The sequence below is a fragment of the Mandrillus leucophaeus genome, unplaced genomic scaffold (genome assembly GCF_000951045.1).
Source record: "Mandrillus leucophaeus isolate KB7577 unplaced genomic scaffold, Mleu.le_1.0 Scaffold170, whole genome shotgun sequence".
In the NCBI taxonomy this organism is placed as follows: domain Eukaryota; kingdom Metazoa; phylum Chordata; class Mammalia; order Primates; family Cercopithecidae; genus Mandrillus; species Mandrillus leucophaeus.
The window spans coordinates 716911-723337 of record NW_012101699.1 but is presented as its reverse complement, the minus strand read 5'-3'; positions in this window follow the sequence as shown (position 1 = coordinate 723337).

The window sequence follows — 6427 nt, the reverse complement described above, 5'->3', positions numbered from 1 at the left end:
TGTCCCTATTAAAAATACGAAACAATTAGCTGGGCGTGGTTGCGGGCGCCTGTAATCCTAGCTACTCGGGAGGCTGAGGTAGGAGAATCACTTAAACCCGAGAGGCGGAGGTTGCAGTGAGCCGAGATTGCGCCATTGCACTCCAACCTGGGCAACAGAGTGAGACTCTGTCTCAGAAAAAAAAAAAAAAGGGAGGTGCTCAGTCAAGTCTCTGAGAGGGGTGGGGGGCGGGGCGAGGAGTCCCTTGCTCAGGGCCCCCTAGGGACTGGGACCCGTTGACTCTGAGTTGCTTTTGAGGCTGGATCAGGTACCAGCGGCCTTGGGGTCGTACAGGATGGGAGAGGCCGGGTCTTGGGATGTTGCCAGATCTACGTTGAAAAGTGAAGCAGGAAGCGCGCCACCGAGGCTATGCACATGGGGAAAACCGCGGAGAGCCGGGCTTTGGGGACTGGAAGAGTGGGAACAGTGGTTGACAAATGGTGAGTGTGGGGTAGAACAGCAGTAACACAATACCAGTAGCCACGGAGTGGCCAGGGCCAGCGTTGGGAGAAGGAACAGGACTCTGCAGATGGGGAGGGCAAGGGGCTGGGTGGTGTGAATGGTGGTTGCAGACTTTGGGGAGGGCAGCTAGCCTGTGACCCAGGTTCCAAGGGCACTGAGGGCTGGGCCAGGCCGCTTGGAGGCACCAGAGCCTCAGAGGTGGGGTGGGGTAGAGGAACGGATCCAGCATGGTGTCCTCCTTGGCCACCAGAGGGAGTTTCCTAAATCTCAGCATGGCTCATCGCTGCTTGAAATTCTGCCTCGCAGTGTGGCCTGCATTGAGGAGGGCCCACACCTGTCCTTACCTCAGACTCACCTGCCACCTGCCTCGGGTGCATGAGAGAAAACAGGAAACCAGAAATTGCCAGGATCAAGAATCATGGGAAAAGAGTAAAAGCCCAGCTGTCAGAGCCGAGGTTCCACCAAGGAGCACTGATGGGTGCTTCTCCTCATTAGGAAGGCTGCGCAGTGGCTCACACTTGTAATCCCAGCACTTTGGGACGCCGAGGAGGGTAGATTACCTGAGGTCAAGAGTTCGAGACCAGCCTGGCCAACATGGTGAAACGTCATCTCTACTAGAAATACAAAAATTAGCTGGGCGTGATGGTGGGTGCCTGTAATTCCAGCTATTCAGGAGGCCAAGGCAGGAGAATAACTTGAACCCAGGAGGCAGAGGTTGCAGTGAGCCGAGATTGCTCCACGGCACTCCAGCCTGGGCAACAGAGCAAAAACTCTGTCTCAAAAACAAAACAAACTAAAAAAAAAAAAAACAGGGGGACACCAATTTCAAGCACTGCAGGCCTAACTTCATAGCACTCACATCATGTCAAGTGAGTAACCAAAAATCAGTGTACATGTGTACACACCTATACATATCTCACACTAAGTTTTCTGTAAGGGTTCTTTTTATTCCAGAGACACTGCTTTTTTTCTGGTTTATGAGATACAGTGAACATTTATGGACACAAAGCTGAGGTGACAGGGTGGGGATGGGGGCCTTGGAACAGCACCAAGAATGCTGATTGAACCCTCCAAGTGAAAAGATCCTGCCACAACATATGTGAACCAGGTAGGACACGTGAGTATGTCTCACCTGATCTGGTCTGTGGTGGGGAGAAGCAATTGAGGGAGGCCTCCTGGGCGGGAGGAAGCTGTTGCTAAGGCTGCCCAGCAGGATATGTTGGGCCCGCGACTAGGCAGAAAGGGCACTCAGGCCCAAATGTTCAGACGTGAGGACCTGCTTCCTCTGTTCAGGGAGCCACAAGTCACCTGGTCTTAGGGCAAGGTGAGGGGACTGGAGAGTTCTGAGGACCTTGAGGTAGCTTGGCACTGCCAGGCCTGTGGGCTGGCTTTAGCTCACTGATATGCCTTGTTTAGCCCAGAGAGCTTTTCTTTTTTTAATTGATTAGTTGATTTAAGAAACATTTAAAAATTAGGAGGTGCTATTTTGAATATTTATCCTCTATGAAACTCATGTTCATACTTAATCTCCAGTGTGGCAGCACTGAGAGGTAGGGCCTCTGAGGGTGGTTGGGATTAATCTGATGGATTCATGGATTAAAGGGTTATCACCGAGTGGGACTGGTGGCTCCTTTAGAAGAGGAAGGAAGAGCGGAGCTGGCACGTGAGCATGCTCAGCCCCCTGGCCATGTGACACCTGGACCATCCTCAGGACTCTGCAGAGTCCCCACCAGCAAGAAGGTCGTCATCAGATGCAGCCACTCAACCTTGGACCTCTCAGCCCCCAGGGCTCTAACAAATACATTCTTTTTTAAAGTCAATTACCCAGTTTCAGGTATTCTGTTGTAAGCAACAGAAACAAACTAAGACAAGAGCACGGCAGGGTGGAGGAGCTAGGGGTGCCTGGGGCATCGGGGACTTGTCCGGAGACCAGCTGTATGTGCAGCCACAGTGCCTACAGGTTTCTGTGGTCCTGATATCCCCCACCCTTGATTGGCCTGGATGCCAATCCGACTCATTTGTCAGCTGTGCTCCTCTGGGCAAGGGATTCACTTCTGCCTGCCTTGGTTCTGTAGGAAGTGGTGTGGAGAAGGAGGGAAGCAGGAAGAGCTAGGTGCAGCCCATGCAGCAGGGATGGTGTACATCCTTATGCTGACTGGCCTCTGTCCCCTCAACACCTTGCCTGCCCTCCCCCCACTCCACTAACCCACATCTTCCCTTCTCACCAACCCCTACAAGGACCCAGAGATGTGCTGAAGGGTGTACGTCAGGGCTGCCCCAGCTGTGTGCTGTAGAAAGCTAAACTGCACTTAAACCAATGGGGATGTTTGTTGGGAGGTGCCTGTAACATCACACCCAGAGGAGGCGGGGGTAGAGCTGGCCTGGAAACCCTAGGGCCATGGAGGCCACCTCAGGCCCGAATGGAGTTTGACAACCCACAACGATGGACTCTGATGGTCCCCCGGACAGGGCTTCTATCCTGGGACTGGTCAGCCATGCTGGGGAGACCGGCTCACACGAGGCCATGCCAGGGAAGGGCAGAACTGGGAAAGGCAGAAGTCCGGAAGTTTCTTATATGGTGATGATTAGAATGAGGGCATGAGCTGGGGCACAGCTGAGGGTGTGGCACTGCATGGAAACAGGGTTATTTGGGCGCCGTATAACTGAATGTTGAACCCAGTGGCCCTTTGCCGTCCTCCTCCGGGAATCCCCCAGAGCACCAGCAGCTGGGCCCGTACTCTCAGGCAGGGAGCCAGCAAGCTGTTCTCCAGAAGTCTGACGAGCCCTAAAGGGAAGACCTGAGACATGAACATGATGACACCCCCACCCCCGCCAGATTTCCCAGCAGGGAATCTTGCATCAACCAGCCCTACCATGTGCTTAGAACTTCCAGTCAGCCCACCTTGAATCTGAACAGACAGCTCAATGTCATATGGCTTAGAAAAGTAAGACAACTGCATCTTGAAAGAAACAGACTCTGTGGAGAAGGAAAATTCAAAAAATAAAAATAAAACTATTGTTGGCTTCAGAGAGAATGAAAACATATTACATCCTTAAAACAAGAGCCAGCCATTTAAAAATTGTTCAGCACAGGTGTATGCAACATGGCCTTGCTCTGTCAGCTGAGATGGCCTAGAAACGACATCTCAGTAGCAGCCAACACACCCAGAGCCCAGATCTTCTGTAATGTCATTTGCCATGCAAGGAACCAGGGATCCCTGGAAAAATGGCTGATTCTAGGGCTGGGGCAGAGTATGGACAAGACAAACCTGGAGAATATTGTAGTGTGAGTACACACACACACACACACACACACGCGCGCACACACACACACACACACACACACACTGATGGGTCAGGGTATGGACAAGACAAACCTGGAGAATATTGTAGTGTGAGTACACACACACACACACACACACACGCGCGCGCACACACACACACACACACAATGATGGGGCTATGCCAAAGAGACAAGAGCCAACTGAAAAAGCCTCCAGTGGCTATTGCTAGAACTATTGGAGCAACAAACTAACATAGTATTGAGTATGACTCAAAATATAAAATAAATATCTATGGTTCATACTAATAGAAATAACAAATGGGGAAGAATAGACAAGTTTGTGGCCGGGCACGGTGGCTCACGCCTGTAATCCCACACTTTGGGAGGCCGAGGCGGGCGGATCACGAGGTCAGGAGATCGAGACCATCCTGGCTAACACAGTGAAACTCCTTCTCTACTAAAAATACCAAAAACAATTAGCTGGGCATGGTGGCGGCGCCTGTAGTCCCAGCTACTCGGGAGGCTGAGGCAGGAGAATGGCGTGAACCCAGGAGGCGGAGCTTGCAGTGAGCCGAGATGGCGCTACCACACTCCAGCCTGGGAGACACAGTGAGACTACTTCTCAAAAAAAAAAAAAAAAAAAAAAAACCTTTGTGCAGAAGAATTCCAAATTGTGTAGATACTCCTCTCTCAAGGAGGTGAAACATCACACCCTGCCCTTTAAGTGTGGGCCAAGCTTAGTGACTTCCTTTCAGAGAGTACAATATGGAGAAGGAGGAAAATGAGAACCTTTACAGTGGAGAAACCTGGCTCCCACCTCCTCAGCCAGCTGATGAAGGCCGCACACCACACCAGTGATAAGATGTGGATAGTGTGCACCAGTGATATGAAGGGATGAGAAAGGCACTTTCTTCTGTGGTGTTCCTCCCCAGAACCCAGAACCCCAGTCTAGCCATGAGTAAAGCGTTAACAAACCCAACAAAGGGACAATCCACAAAGCACCCACCAGTAGTCTTCAGAACTGTCAAGGTCATTAAAAACAAGTCTGAGAAACTCTCACAGCCAAGAGGAAACTAAGGAGGCATGTCTCAGAACAGAAAAAGGACATTAGATAAGAACTAAGGGAACGCAGATAAAGTACAGACTTTAGGTAATTTTAAAAACATGTTATATAACAGCAGGGCGCAGTGGCTCACGCCTGTAATCCCAGCACTTTGGGAGGCTGAGGTGGGCGGATCACGAGGTCGAGATTGAGACCATCCTGGCCAACATGGTAAAACCCCGTCTCTACTAAAAATACAAAAACTAGCTGGGCGTGGTGGCGCATGCCTATAGTCCCAGCTACTTGGGAGACTGAAGCAGGAGAATCACTTGAACCTGGGAGGCAGAGCTTGCAGTGAGCCGAGATTGTGCCACTGCGCTCCAGCCTGGCAACAGAGTGAGACTCCGTCTCAAAAATAATATACATATATATGTTTTATATAGAGAGAGAGCAAAGAAAAACTCTTGAAAATTAAATCATATTGGCAGAAATGAAAAATCTTGGTAACCGGTTGGGAGATAAAATTGAAGAGATCTCTCAGTAGGGCAAAAAGACAACAAATGAATGAAAGAAAAGATAAGAAATTAGAGGCCAGTCCAGCAGCTTCACCCTGGGAATAATAGACACTCCAGTGAGGACAGAGAAACAGAGAAATCCACAACAAAGTAATTCAAGAAAATTTCCTAGATCTGAAAGGCAGAAGTTACCAGACTCAATCAACCCGAAATGAAATGTGACTGTAGGCAACTTGTGGTATTTCAGAACACAGGAAACAAAAAGGAGACAAAAAGGTCACCTACAAAGACATCAGACTTTGGACTCCTCAGTAACAACACTGGGAACAAGACGATGAAGCAGTACCTTTAAAATTCTGCAGGGACATTTTTTTCTGACCTGGAATTGTATGTTTAGCTAAACCCTCTATCAAGTATAAATAAAAAAATCATTTCCACACTTGCAGATTCTCAAAAAACTTGCCTTCTGCTGTGGCCTGAATATTTGTGTTTCCCAAAGTTCATATGTTGCAATCCTAACCCCTGCCACATGTGATGTTATTAGGAAGGTGGGGCCTTTGGGAGGTGATGAGTGTGAGGGTGGAGCCCTTATTAATGGGATTAGTACATTTATCAAAGAGGTTCCAGAGAACTCCCTTGCCCCTTCTGCCGTGTGAGGACACAGCAAGAAGGTTGCTCTGTACAAACCAGGAAATGGACCCTCACCAAGACTCCACATCTGCCACTGCCTTGATCTCAGACTTGCTGGTCTTGAGAACTGTGAGAAATAAATGTCTGATTTTTATAAGGCACCAGGACTGTTATAGCAGCCCGAACTAAGACACCTCTCAAGCACCTTTTCTCAAGAAGAATGGGCTTCACCGGAACAAAAAAGGAAACTCAGAAGAAGGAAGACACACATACAGAAAACAGGGGCTCAGGCCGGCCACGGTGGCTCACGCTGTAATCCCAGCACTGTGGGAGGCCGAGGCAGGCGGATCACCGGATCAGGAGTTCGAGACCATCCTGGCTAACATGGTGAAACCCCGTCTCCACTAAAAATACAAAAATTGGCCGGGCGCGGTGGCTCACGCCTGTAATCCCAGC